The following is a 14,471-nucleotide window of genomic DNA, read 5'->3' on the forward strand; positions in this document are numbered from 1 at the left end:
AAGAATGCCCCCCATGGCAGGTTTTAGTGGCACACATCTTTAATTCCAATACTTGAGAGGCAGAGGCAGGATCCCTGTGAGTTCAAGGCCAGCCTGGTCCACTTAAGCAAGCCCAGGACAGCCAGGGTTCTATTACACAGAGAAACCCTGCTTTGGAAAACCAAAGGGGACAAAGAAGACACTATTGTGAAGTGACTTCACACGTGGAGAACATATATACGACAGCTACTTAACATTTAGGATATGTAAGCTACCTCATGAATCGGAAAGTTAAATGTGTCCGTTAAAAAAGGCATGATGGCTCAGGACTCCTGGTGAGCCTCAACTGAGGGCAGGGGTTGAAAAAAAATTGGTAAGCAGGGTGTGGCCTGGCTTTCAGGACTTGCAGAGACCTTGGGTCATCCTAAAGCTGGAAGCCTTTCACCTTTGCAGAGTAGACTCAGCCACTCCCAGCCTCCCCCGTGCTGACTAGGTGATCAGTGAGGAGCCCCGATAGTCCTGATGTTAACCTTCATTAGCGTTGGGAGGAGTCCCACCACTGTCCTGCTCACAGCCAGCAGGATGTGGAGAATCACAGACAGCAGAACTTCAGACTAAGGCAAGGAGCGGTGGGCTCCAACTTTCACTCTCCCTGATCTTCGCTGGCCTGAATTCCTCAACTGGCCTCAAGCTCAGGAAACTGAGTACTGGGATTACAGCCATCACACACACATCACACACTTCTTTATTAATGTATTTAATTACATGATGGAATGACATCTCTGGTAGCCAGTAGTAACAGATATACATGATTGTTTCCAACCAATGTTATACGATATTTCTTTAAAATATGCTGACTTACTGGGGGGCAAAAAAAATCACAAGTAGTGTTTTTGTCTAATGAATAATAATTACCATAATAATCATTCAAGGACGTGTTAAATTTCAGTTGGAGAGGCCAGATCTAGTTGTGCACTTGGGAGGCAGAGGCAGGTACATCTCTGAGTTCAAGACTAGCCTGATCTACAGAGCAATGCCCCGGACAGCCAGATCTACACAGAAAAACCCTGCCTTGAAAAAACAAAACAAAACATTTCGATTGGAGCTGAGTGAAAATGTCATCTAAGGTACAGAGCCCTGCAGTGTAAATAGAGACTGGCCCCACTAGGGGGTGCTAGTATTGTAGAAAGAGGAGTGTCTGGTTGACCTCAGCTGTCACAGCTCCAGGCCACCATCTCTTCCCTTAACCCAACCTCCAGGCCTTCCCAGGCCATCTCTTCCCTTCCACCTACCTCCAGGCTTTTCCATGCACACTGGGCTCAAGAGTGGAAGATTTAACCTTGCTGTACTAACAGGCCTGACTTTCATTCAGCCTGCTGGGCTAACCAGAAAACAAAAGAACACACAAGATTCTGGTTCTGAGCTGAAGCTGTGTCCCACATCTTTGATGGTTTGATGGGCAGCCAAGTCTCAGAGGGTGACCTCTGATGAAATCTGAGGAGGGCCACTAGCCTTCTGGAAAGTTCTTTCCACTATGTTTGGGAGCCTGTCACCAGGGTCAACGGTGGGCGAGTTGCTTCCACCTTGAATGTGTGGATGTGACAGTCAGAGCAGCTGAACTCTATGTAGAGTCCTCTCAAGAAGGGACTGGGAGTACCCCCCATCTGGGGCTGAGCACAGCAGCAGTGCTCTTCATCCCCCAATGCAGAGTGAGCCCAGGTCAGTTCCCCCATCGCCATTTCCCCTCCTACGTACAGCTTTGAAAGCACTTGAGAGGCAGTGTGATAGGGTGGCCACAACCACAACCCCCAAGGCTGGGGGACAGTGCTTCCCTATCAGGTGAGAGCCATGGGGCTGTGTTTCAGCAGCCTCCACCAAAGCAGAGCCCAGACAAGCTCCGTTAAGAAACCCAGCCTTGCCACCTGCTTAATGCAACATCAGCAAGTCGTGGAATCTCTGTGTCTGAAGTGGAGAGAGGGGCAGCCCTGACCTTATGAAGTTGTTATAATGACATGACTCAAAGAACACAGTGCACTCAAAAGACAGCTCAGCCTACAGGAAGTACCAATGAGGATCTGCCCACCGCTGACAACTGTCAGCGCTGTTTAAGACAATGAGACAATGCTGACACCATTCTTGCCCTTGTGCTTCCTCTCTCATGACTCTGAGAAGTTAGCCTCTTTCTCTTTCTTAAAGAGACTGTTCTCTGGCTCAGGATGTAGCTCAGTGGAAGGGTATTTACCCAGTATGCATCAAGCCCTGGTCCCATCATGGGCACAACAACCGCATCCATCACAGTTGACAAAGAAAACACCTTTTTGAGCCCACTGCTGTCCTTCCAGGCTCCACAGGTGTGGCAGGAGAGCGACTTTGTCTTTTTACATTCACCTAACACGGTGTTACCATTGACACAGGTGACTTCCTATCTTTGTGGAGGAGCTCTGCCAGAGGGCTGAGCATCCAGGCCTGAAGTCAGATGCCCTGTACCCAAATGGTGACTCTGATGCTTTGTAGCATTGTGACTTCAGGGTGACTTGATCCCCTTTTGACTCAGTTTTCAATCATTTCTGAAATGAGACATTAGAAGCACTATACTTCTCCAGCTCTTAGAACAGGCTGGACACATAGCCAGTGGTCAATATGTGCTAACTGCTACACTGGCTTCTTGACCACCCCAGGCTGCCCCAGGGTCATAGCCTTTACCTGCCCTGTCCCTGCCCAGGAAAAACTCTCCTCTCTCCTCTCCTCACCTGACTACCTTCCCCAACCTCAAGTTTCAACTTAAGGATGTATTTCCCAGTTGTGCCCAGAGTCTCAGCCCCTAGAGTCTCTGTACATCTTTTTTTTTTAAGGTTTATATTTATTTTTATCTTCTATGTATGTATGAGTGCCCCCTGTGTATGTATGCATACCATGTGTGTGCCTGGTGGTCTCAGAGGCCAGAAGAGGCCATTCAGTCCCCTGAAACTGGAGGTATAGGAGGTTGTGAGTCACCATGTGGGTGCTGGGAACAGAATCCCAGTCCTGTACATGAGTATCAAGTGCCTTCTACTGTTGAGCTATCTCTCCAGCCTCATCTCTTATCTTGTATTGCTTATCTGCATTGCAGTCACACAGACACTTATGCTGTTGTTTATTAAATGTTTGTCTTCCCCACTAAGCTTAGAGCCTGATGAGTCCACAGCTGTGTCTGCCCAGTTCCATGTCCTTGAAGGCTGACATGCCAAAGGAGTTCATAAATGTCTGCACACTAAATAAACCATGCAGGCTTCCAAACGGCTAGTGCGTGTGGGTGGATGCCAGGGCGGGAAACATCTGAAGCTGAGGCTTGAATGGCAGCGATGGGGAGTCTGGAGAGTCACAGCCACGGTTTTCCAATCCCTTCACTTGTTGATGGACTCCGGTCCCTTGGCTGCCCTTTTATAGATCAGAGGGTCTAGGAGAGAATTCTTGAACACATCTGACTCCTTGCTCTGGGTGACCAGATGGCCCAGGGATGTCAACTGGCCAACGTGATGGAATGCGTGAGGAGGATGGGAGACACTCCAGTCTGCGTCTTCTAGCACAGTTAAATTCCAGGAATACCAGCGAGGGTATCAAGCCATGTCATACCTGCCTTGCAAGACAAACAAGCCACAGGTTGAGGGAGGGGGTGGGCAGGGATATGCCACAACTGCATGAGAAAGGAAGGGCCAGATGTACAAACCGGAAAATGCCTCAATGCAGGTGGAGTTGAATACAGTGAACTGAGCTCTGTGAACAAGCCCATGCCTGCCAGCCAGCATGTCAGAGCCTTGTCCGGAGGAGCTCTGGGCTCACTAGGTTCACTCCTGAAAAGACACGGCAAGAATGGCTTGTGATTGACATACCGTGCAGGTAGAACGCAGGCAATTCTCCCAGGCCAGGGCCCTGGCTCTGGTTGCTAAAATCAGGATTATGGCTGTGCTGATTTACTTCCCAGCTGGGGTTTGCTAAAAGCCTCCAGGAGGCCACCAGACTGTGGGTAAGATTGACAAGAAAGGCCAGCCTCCTTTGGGTCTCCCTTCCTGGACAAAGGGCAAACACGAGGGAATACATTCAGAGAAAGAGGTCCTCCTTCTTCTGGGACCCTCTTTGAGTGCCAACTCTAGCCCCAAACAAGTGTGTTTGTGAAGGCTAGAAAGAAACTAAGTGCCATTTACAACTTCAGCTCCGAGTAGAGCAAATGCCAACCTTGCTAGGAACGCCCGAGCAATTTGGAGCCTGAAGTGCTAGTGCCCAACCGAGAGCCTATTGTTCAATTGGAAATTTGTGGGGAAGTGATTTTTGGCTGCCACAGTATTGAGAGTAGGGGTCACCATGTCTATTTAGTAGCCAGGGACAGTAAGTGCCAGGTTCCTACAGTACATGGTATGTAGGACAGTCGTGCACAACAGAGCTATTTTCCCATATCTTTCTAAATACTACACTAGACATCATGGAGATAAAAAAGAAAAAAAATCATTGGTAGGCAAAGGTCAACCTTACCTTGTCTTAGAATACACATTTATTTTTATTTGATCAAACACTGTGGCCACTTTGAAAAATTATATTGCTTATGGCAATGCTACTCAAGGGGGTTAGATCACATCTCTACCAGTCATTGTTACTGTGGTCTCCCTGGTCATCCCACACACAGATGAAAGTATTTACTCACTCTATTATGCCATCTTGTGTTCTTATGCCCAAGCACTTACATAAGCTTTCACTGTGTGTGGCTTTTTCTCATACCCTTAGCAAGATATTTTAGTTGATATGGAAGAGGAAGTTAGGTATGTTGGAAGGCTATATCATCTATAAATTTTATTTGAGGATGATCAGGGGGTGTCATAACTATTTATAAAATGAAAAGTAACTATGGGAGACCTCGGATGTGGATGGCAGCACCATGCTTGGGTGATAATACAAAGCAGTCATGGTGCTGAGCTCTGCCCAGGCTGTAAGCCTGTGCTCTGTAGACTGGTTTTCTCTGCATTAAACACAACTTTTTTTTCCCCCCCAGCTAATGGCATAATTGCTGTGTTATAGGTGATGCTGCCATATATAACTTACAGATGACCCACAGCTACAGCACTGGCGAATCACCCACATCATTTACCAAAGCACACATTTTAAAGTGCCGGACCTCCGGGGGCCATCTTTGTTGCCCGAAGTGGTGCGCCTGCGCCACCTAGTGGCTCATGGAGAAGACGCCTGAGATCTTTGCAGACAACTACCCCACACCACGATTGTACATATATTAATTCACGTTTTACAAAATCTTTAGGGCATAGACACTCTTATCCTCATGTCTCATGCAAGGAAACTAAGGCACAAAGAAGATGAGTGTTTTGAGTAAGTTCAAGGAGCTAGTGAGAGGGGAGGCTGGGATTTGGAGCTTCGTGGCAAGGATTCTACACTTGCTGCCCACAAACATGGCTATGGGCTTGCACGTGGCTGCTGTCGTGGGAATCACTACTCTGGTTCAAAGATAGCACTAAGTCTGCAGAGAGGCTTTCAGCCATTTGTGTCGGTGCAGTAGAAGAGCAAAGACAGAGAAATGACAGAAACTCAATACCTCCGGATATGATTTGTTGGAAAAGTCTTGACTTTCGTTGGCCCTAGAAATCTTTGCACGACAGCACAAGGAGGTTATTTCATTCTTCTAGAGGGTCATGGGACTCTGGGATGGCAAAAATCCACCAATTATGCTGTAGGGCTCATGGGTTCAGAGCCTGCATCCCTTCTGTGTAGCCAGTGCTTATCCTAGGACCTGGTATGGACTGGATAGAGTAAATATTATTTAGCATCTATATTGAGATATAGCTCATATACCACCCTACTCATACACTGAAAGTGTACAATTCACTGGTGTTCAGTACATTTACAGAATGGTGCACCCATCCTAAAAACTGCCTTTCACCGCTTCAGCGAACATCATTCCCATAGTGGTCTTTTCCCATTTCCTTCTATCAACCCCTTTCCAAAGCAACCACTAATCCAGCTTCTTTGTCTGTCGGTCTGCCTATTCTTTTATAAATGGGACTTTGTGTGTGTGTGTGTGTGTGTGTGTGTGTGGTCTTCTGTGAGCAGCCTCTTCCACTTAGGCTAACGTTTTGTGTAGCATACATTAATCCTTCATTTTGTTTCAGAGCTGAATAATACACAAGCATAGGGTCATAGGCTGCTTTCACTTTAATATTTTCTTGCTAGATGCTTGGGTTGTGTTGAGGCAACGAGTAACACTGTTACAAACATTTGTATACACGTTCTGTGTGGATGTGTTCTTATTTCTCTTGGGTATATCCCTAACCTGGAACTACTGAGTTGTGGGGTCCTCTCCCACATTTTCTGAGAAACTCCTGGACTGTTTTGTGGTCCTACCACTTATTAAGACAGTGGTCCTCAACCTTCCCAATGCTGCGACCCTTTAATACAGTCCCTCATGTTGTGGTGACCCCCAACCCTACCATTATTTTCATTGCTACTTCATAACTGTAATTTTGCTACTGTTAGAATCATAATGTAAATATCGGTGGTTTTCCATGGTCTTAGGCCACCCCTGGGAAAGGGATCATTCAACTCCCCCAAGGGGTTGAGACCCACCGGTTGAGGACCACTGCATCAAGGGTTTCCAATTTCTTTACATCCTTTCCAAAAACTTTTACTATCTGTTGTTACTTCTTAATTATAATGTACAGATTCCCAGACAGTGTGAGCAGAATAGGACCACCGAAACCACAGAGAGGTGTGTAGGTGAAAGGAGAACAAAGGACTCATTCAAGGCAACCATTAGGAACAGACATAGCAACAACACTGTAAAGTTCTCAATATGCAGACCTCAGCTGAAACTTACTGTGTAGGCCAAGCTGGCCTCAAATCCACAGAGATCTACCTGCTTCTGCCTCCTGGATGGGGGATGTGTGTTCCAACCTTCCCTTCCCTTCCCTTCCCTTCCCTTCCCTTCCCTTCCCTTCCCTTCCCTTCCCTTCCCTTCCCTTCCCTTCCCTTCCCTTCCCTTCCCTTCCCTTCTTCCTCTTCCTCCTCTTCCTCCCCTTCCTCCTCCATCCTCTCCTTCCATCCCCTCCGTCTCTTTCTCTGCCAGGGTCTGTTCTGTGACTGGAGAAATGGCTCAGTGGTTGCAGCCTCTTGTTGCTCTTGCAGAGAGAGAACCCATGCTGATCTCCAACTCCCACATGGTGGCTCACAAACATGTTAATTTCAATTCCAGGTGATATGATGCCCTCTTCTGGCCTCATGGGCACCAGGCACATACATGGTGCATATATGTACATGCAGGCAGAACACTCATACACATAAAATAAAATAATAATTTAAAAAAGCATAAAATGAGGTGGGGGGGCCGGAGAGATGGCTCAGTGATTAGAGCAGTTACTGCTCTTGAAGGGGATTCAGATTCAGTGTCCAGCACCCACAGTTGAACTGACTGTAACGCCAGGTCTAGGGGACCCCCTCTTCTGGTCTCCAAGAAAACTACAGACATGTAAGTATACCTACAGACAAGCAGGTACCCTTTTTTTTTTTTTTTTTTTTTTTTGGTTTTTCGAGACAGGGTTTCTCTGTATAGCCCTGGCTGTCCTGGAACTCACTTTGTAGACCAGGCTGGCCTCGAACTCAGAAATCTGCCTGCCTCTGCCTCCCCAGTGCTGGGATTAAAGGTGTGCGCCACCACGCCCGGCTAAGCAGGTACCCTTACATGCACATATATAAAAATAAATTGCTGGTTATGGTAGCCATATAATATGTGACCATATTCAGCATATTTTATATATATATATATATATATATATATATATATATATATATATATATCAAAGAAAGCAGCACAAAAGAGGCTGAGATAGGAAGATTCCCAGAGTTCCAGGCAGGAAGATAGTTAACCAATAACTAGTAACAGATAACCATGCCTTGTTAATCGCACTGGTCCCCTGCTATGTTTTAGTCGCAGTGGACAGCAAGAACGTCAGCTTCTGTCTGGTGTGTTGCTAACAGCATCCCGCTTCACAGTGTGAGTGAAAGGCTGAGCCTCCAGAATCCTGTATCTAACCAGTGGCCTGTAAACAGAGGCATTCCAAGAAATGTAAAGACTTCAAAAGTCATCAGAGGTACAGTGGTGTGACCTCTAATTCCTCCACTCTGGGGGCTGAGGCAGGTGGAGTCAAACTGGAGCTGCATTGCAAGACCTGTTTTGAAAAAGAATAAACACTGCTCTTGGTGATAGAACCTTTAATCCTAGCGCTGGGGGGAGGCATAGGTAAGTGGGTCGCTGTGAGTTTGAAGCAAGCCTGATTTACATAGTAGGGAGCTCCAAACCAGACAGGGCTACAAACTGAGACCCTGCCTCAAACAAACAAACAAACAAACAAACAAGCACAAACAACCCAAAGTTCTCTACCAAATGCCTCTCACCCAAGGTTAGTCACAGAAGAACTAGTGAAAATAGGGCTCAGAACAAGGAAGGCTGCTGCGTAAAAGGAATGTCAGTCAATAACAAAAACAAACAAACAAACAAACAAAGTTAATACAGTACGAAGTGTCAGTGAATACTATTGATATAGGAGTCCCACAATGTAAATGTTTAATAATAACTTGAAACTCAAATTCTAGTTGAGCTCTGCCGCGGTTTTCCAGGTGCTAGAGTCAGGTGTGAACCCCCTAAGGTGCCCAGTCTTAGAGAAAGGGCAGCGGAAAGGTGTGTAGCGCTCTCCAGAGAAAGGTAGAGAGCCTTTCTCCTCCTCTCCCGTGACCTTAAATTCCGCTCCCTCAGAGGTGTAAATGACCCATTTCCGAGAGTTAATGGAGACAGTTCTCCATCTCTTTAGTCATTTAAATGGTAATTGCTGATCAGATACCAACCTAGCATCAAGGTCCACTTTGCTTGACTTGAAGGGAGGGGGCATAAATCACTTCTCCTTGGACAAGACCCTCTGCTCGCCCATGCACATTCCTAGCTCCTGGCCAAACACTAATTTCTTCAACTCCCAGACCAACCCAAAGCTAAGGTGAGTGGCTGGTTTTCCCTTGGGTAGTTAATGTGTCTCTAATTACGTTTGTCCTATCTTCCATAACTGTCCGAACTCCTTCATGGCCCCCAGTTTAAAGCTAACCTGACAGGCCGCAGGACCGGAGCGAACCATTGAGATCTGGCAGCGTGACCCGTGAGCGAAGAACCGCGCGAAGGGCCGGGCAGGCGTGACACCACCTGGCGGAACCCGGGGGAAGAGTCTTAAAAGAGGGCGCTCCTCCGCTCCCGGAGCAATCCAGCAGGATCTACCCAGTGCTACCCTCCGCTGCCCAGCAGTCCCGTCCACCACCACCCGCCCCCACCGCAGGTAAGTGTCACGGGCCGTGGAGACAGCCTAGAGTCTGCCCCACGCTGGATAGCTCTGTCTGGGGCTGCTATCGGAGGGTGGCGCCCAAGTTTTTGGAAGGCCGCGGAGGGCAGCTTCAGCACGAACTGCCTGCCTGCCGGGGGTCGGAGGGGGTGGCCCTGGACTGGGGCGGTCAGGAGGTGGCCACCCGGGGCGGTGCACAGAGACAGCCGCCCGCGCGCAGCAGGAAGCACACCCGAGCCACAGCCCGATGCACTTGGTGCGCTCTGGCAGCAGCAATGCCCGCCAGCCCCAGCCTGCTCCGGGCCGCGACCCCGGCTCTATGCCCACCCGCCCGCCCGTTCGCCCTGCGGTCGCTCACGGTCACACCGGCAGGTCGCGCTCGGCGTCTGGCCAAGCCCGCCGGAGTCCCGCCGCGCTCGCCCCTCGGGCCACCCCTCCCGGTCCTCTGCGCGCTGCGTCCCTCTCAGTCCCCATCTCCGGCCGCTCGCGATTTTCACACCTCCCAGTGCCCCGGCCCGGGCGCCTGATTCAGTGCTTAGTAATTAATTTGGCGTTTCAGAATGGTCAGCGGGCTGGATAATGGGCGCATTCATACCCCGGGCTAATCTGAACAGAGGTGGGAAGAAAGGCTTTCACAGACAGAAAATGCCATTCGCCAAGAGCTCAAAGGGGCTGTCACTCCCAGAATAAATCGCCGCCGCGCCCGCCGGCTCCTCTGCCCATTTCCATACAGCCCCGGCCCGCGCCTCGGACCCGCCGGCCTCCGCCTGCGCTCCCCGGAATCACTCGCCGAGGGCCTTCGACGGGAAAGTCCGGATAGAGCTGGACCCAGGCTCAGGCCGAGACGATTCTGGAATCAGGAAGCTGGGGTTAAGGGCACCGGGGACAAAGAACTAGATTAGAAAAATCAAGTGCCGTGTTAGAAGGAGGCGCAGCTAATTTAACACAAGGATCACTGCTCCAAAACTGGTCAAAAGCGTCGGTGGGTGCCCGAGGTCACACCGTGAGATCTTAGCTGTCCTAAATCGCGACTGTAATGAAAAGGCTGTGTAGAAATAGGGCCCGGCTGGTGCAACCCCTACCAGAACGAGACTTTATTTTGGGTTCTTTGCAATATTTTGTCCTTCATTTGCCCCTGGGGTTAAGGGGAAATAGGAATTCGCGTGGCATCTGTACAGCTCGGCACTTCTGCTTGGACCAGAGAATTTTCTCGAGGCTGGGGCTTTTTCTTTAAGTGGTTTCTTAACTCAAGAATAGCCCCCACTTTGACCCCCCCAAAGCCTTTTGGTTTGAATGTTGAGGCCTTTCCCTGGCGCTGTTCCTTGTCTTCCGGTACAATGGGATTCTGCGTTCCAGCCGCAGCCCTAATGCCCATGAGCAGGGGTCTTGAGGGCTGAGCTGGCTTCCCTCCGTCCAGAGAGAAGTTCCTGGGAGTTGACTTTTCGGAGGACAGGGCTCATTGTGTGTCCACCTGGCTGGGTGGATTTGGCTCCTCCACAGGCTGGACCAGCAAAGAAAGGGCTGGGAAGAAGGGGGGGGGGGCGTTTCTGGAAAGGTCTGGGTGTGCCCTGAGATGGAATTCCATGCCACTCACCAACTTCTGACTGGAAGTCACTCCTCCCTTCTGAGGCTCAGTTTCCTCGTTTGCAAAACAAGGATAAATGAGATCACAGTTGGCCCCAAGTGCTGGAGGCTCCGAGTAGAAGGATCCCACACACTACCCACACCTCCAGCCACCAGCCTGGAGAGCACACACCCCTGGCATCTTCCCAAGGCTTCACCAACACCTCCTTGGAGTGTTAGCAACCCCGCATTTTCTTTCAGGATGGCTCCGCCCACCCCTTGCTGCAACTGGGTACTAGACACAAACTCTCCTACAAACTGCTTTCTAAGGGTCTCTAGGTCTGGGGGGGGAGGGCATAGTCAGAATGCCACATTAATTTATTTAAATCTGTATACACTTAGGCTTTTACATTTTTATTATCCTCTGCTGTGTAGCCTGCACTCCCTGTTTATGGAACTCACAGGACAACTAGTGAGAGGCAGTTCTCTCCACCATGTGGGGGCCTGGGAATCAAACTTAGGACATCAGGCTTGCCGGCAAGGGTTCTAATCCACTGATCCAGCTCACCAGCCCAGAACACTATATTTTAAATGAACTTCCCAAAATATCGATACCAATGGTACAGGGACCATAGTAAAGATATGCAGCCCATAGTGGGCTCTTCCCAGGCTCACAAACTGATTGCTCTCCAATAGCTCTTATTTGATCAGCAAAAGCAGACCGGTGGCATAATGAGTAGAGCCTATTTCTAGAAACTACTGTCAAGTCCCAAGAATGTGCAGCCAATCAGAGCAGTAATGGAGGAGCTCAGCATCCAACCAGGTGGAGAATGGCCTAAGAAAGCAATAGGCTGAGTGGACATTGAGTCCCCCAAACCAGCATGCTAACCCCTTGCACACTGCCAGCACTGCACAGACAGAACAGCTATGTTCAGAGGTTCCCATAGCAGGGAAACCTGTCCATAGCACAGACAGAGCAGCTAACCACAGTGGGACCTGGGCCAGCAGTAACCCAGGGGTGAGCCTAGAAAATGTAGCACCTGACCTTTTGCCACCCTGGGCCAGAAAGGCACAGGATAGGAGAGGGTGTGAGGTGGCAGAAAGGACTGGAAAAGTGAGAGGCAGTGGGCAGGGGGAGCAGAAAAAACTGCTAGGAGCAGAAAGGGGCAGGGGAGGGACCAGTCCCTATTTATGTAAGCCATTTGTAGCTGTGGATTGTAAAACCGGGCAGGATCCTCAGGAGTAATTCATAGTGTTTGGACAAGACAAACATTGTTCTGCTTTAAACAAACCTCCAGAAAGGTCAGCTTGGTCCATCCCTTTGCTGTGAGTTGCTGAGACTATCCAGATGATGAGAAAATCAGATCTTAGGAGAAAGGGCCCAGGCAGGAGGTCTCTTGAGCCCTTGGTATTCTGGGTAATGCTACCCAGTACAAGAAGGGAGCCTTGGCTCCTGGTGAAAGAGCTTGGATCCTACCTTGGAGCCAAGGGACACTGGACACATCTGTGCACATCACAGATGATGAGATTGCTGTGGATCATCCAAGTTCTGCGGCAAAGCCAAGACTTGCCATGTCGGTGAGGAACTGATGGAAAAAATAGTTCCTAGAGGAAGAACTGAATTAGACCCCAGTAGTCTCTGCTCCAGATATGCTGACTAAGAAACCTATGTTCTGTACATGCAGACATTCTAGCTGGGCCCTTCTAAGTTCACTTAGCAAATAGATTTTTTTTTTTTTTTGGTGCCTACTCTGCAAAGCTCTGTGCTAGATGTTTGGGATACACTAATGGGCAGCCATTCGTGGAGCCTACAGCCAGCCCAATTTGTGGTCTCCATCTCTGTCTTTCCTAAGACAATTTCACAGCCAACTTCTCCTTCACCACCACAACCTTCTAAGCACCCAAGTCTCTCAACAGTGAGCAAAGTGTAGCTGCCACTGTGGTTATCGGTCCTGACTGCATGATTTCCCCAGTTCCCAGTTGCAGAATACATTTTTTATTGTTATCTACCATTTTTATTATCTTATTAATTAATAATTTATTAATGTTGTCCAGTCTCTGTGATGTCTGTTATCATCTCCCCATACATGAACTCCCATTGCCCAGAGTAGTGTGTGTCCCTCTCAAGAGAGTGGTCCCCTTGCCGATGGCAGTAGTGCCTGGCTAACTGGTTCTTCCTGAATTAGAATTGGTTAGTGCTTCTGACACTTCAAGGTCTTTTGAATGTGATTTTGCTTTATAGAGTTAGGGATTATACTTAGTGCCTTGCACTTGCTAAGTATATTAATATTAGTTACTGTGACCAAATGTCCTGACAAAAAAATAATTTAAGAAAGAAAGGGCTCATTTTGGCTCACAGTTCACAGCTCACAGTTTGGGACAGCAGCAGGAACTTAAGGAAGCTGGCCACACTGCTCCCATAGTCAAGAAACAGAGAGAGACAAATGCTTGTGCTCCGCTCACTTTTAAAAACACAGCCCAGGGGCTCAGCCTAGGGAATGGTGCCTCTCACAGTGGGCGGGTCTTCCCACCTCCATTAATCTAATCAGTATAATCCCTCGAATACCACACCCAGAATCCCTTCTCCCAGGTGATTCCAGTTCTCAATGAGTTGACAATTGAGACTAATTGCCAACCTTCTAGACAAGAACTTTATCCCTGAGCTTTTTCCTCAATCTTCTGTTACCCACAAAAGAAAGGGCAGAAGGAAGGACAGAAAGGAGGGTTTCTATCCTTATTTTTTCTAGAGGAAGCCTGCACTTAGGAAGGTGAAGTGCTTTGCTGAGAATCACAGGATGTTAATGCAGGTGCACAATTTTGGGTCTGCTGACCACCCAAGGAGTTCCCTGTGAGACCCCATAAGCCAGGTGCTCAGCCTCGGGCATGGCAGTGACCTCCTAGGCTGAGCTTTGTCCATCAGCTGTGTGTAGTCTCTGGCATCATTCTAGGACTGGCATGGTGGCCTTGCTGATGTCAGCTTCTGTAGTGAGAGGAAGGGGCTCCCTCCTGCCCCTCCACCAATCCTAGTTTCCTTTGACACCTTATTATGGTTGAAATGTCCATGTGCTTACCCAATCTGTTTGGAGTCAGTGATCCGTGTCTGTTCTCCTCCTGCACTGCCTGCTGGAGTCAAGTCTCTAGATTTTCTCCATGTGATGTAGAAACCGGTAATACCTCATTTTACTGACGTTTGGGAAAAGTAAAGTGGTTCCATCTAATTGAATTTTGTGGTTAACAGAAGCTTAAACCTTTAAGCATAGAAACTTTCTAATGTCACCATTTTTCAATAAAAGGAACTAATTTCCCCATCAAAATCATGATTTCTTTCCCCCCCTATCCTCACCACCCTCCTCCCGACACACACACACCTAACTTAGCAGTGTAGAAGGAGAGCAGGTGTTCTCTGGGTGGGGTTGGATGTGTAACCCATAAGCCAGTCCATGACTTAGAGTCACCTCTTGGGTATATCAGTGTTGAAGTTGTTTGCTCAGTCTCCTGGCCTGAGTTTCCTTCTTTGTAATCTCAGGGTTGGGAGGGGGCACCAGAAGAAACACTAAGGCCGGCCACTGACTTTAC

The 14,471-nt window shown here is 48.6% G+C and overlaps 1 protein-coding gene and 1 long non-coding RNA gene across 3 annotated transcripts in view; one reads left to right on the top strand and one right to left on the bottom strand.

Annotated features, from left to right (window-relative positions):
- Positions 1 to 1,024: 1,024 nt before the first annotated feature.
- LOC147001484 (uncharacterized) lies at positions 1,025 to 10,122 on the bottom strand. Of its 2 annotated transcripts, none has more exons than XR_015045048.1 (4): positions 9,691 to 10,122; positions 9,105 to 9,199; positions 5,555 to 5,759; positions 1,025 to 3,809 (listed from the first exon to the last, which is right to left on the bottom strand). It is a non-coding gene; the product is annotated as an uncharacterized LOC147001484 (long non-coding RNA). The 2 variants fall into 2 exon arrangements; XR_015045047.1 differs by having other exon boundaries at positions 8,854 to 9,199.
- Positions 9,228 to 14,471, top strand: part of Ntn1 (netrin 1) — a 191,445-nt gene continuing 186,201 nt past the window's right edge. Inside the window, exon 1 of the mRNA XM_029483605.2 lies at positions 9,228 to 9,329. The gene's annotated coding sequence lies outside the window, so the exon portion shown is untranslated. The remainder of the gene's footprint in view (positions 9,330 to 14,471) is intronic.

Source organism: Mus caroli, unplaced genomic scaffold (genome assembly GCF_978045245.1).
Source record: "Mus caroli unplaced genomic scaffold, Mus_caroli_1 scaffold_13, whole genome shotgun sequence".
Lineage (NCBI taxonomy): Eukaryota > Metazoa > Chordata > Mammalia > Rodentia > Muridae > Mus > Mus caroli.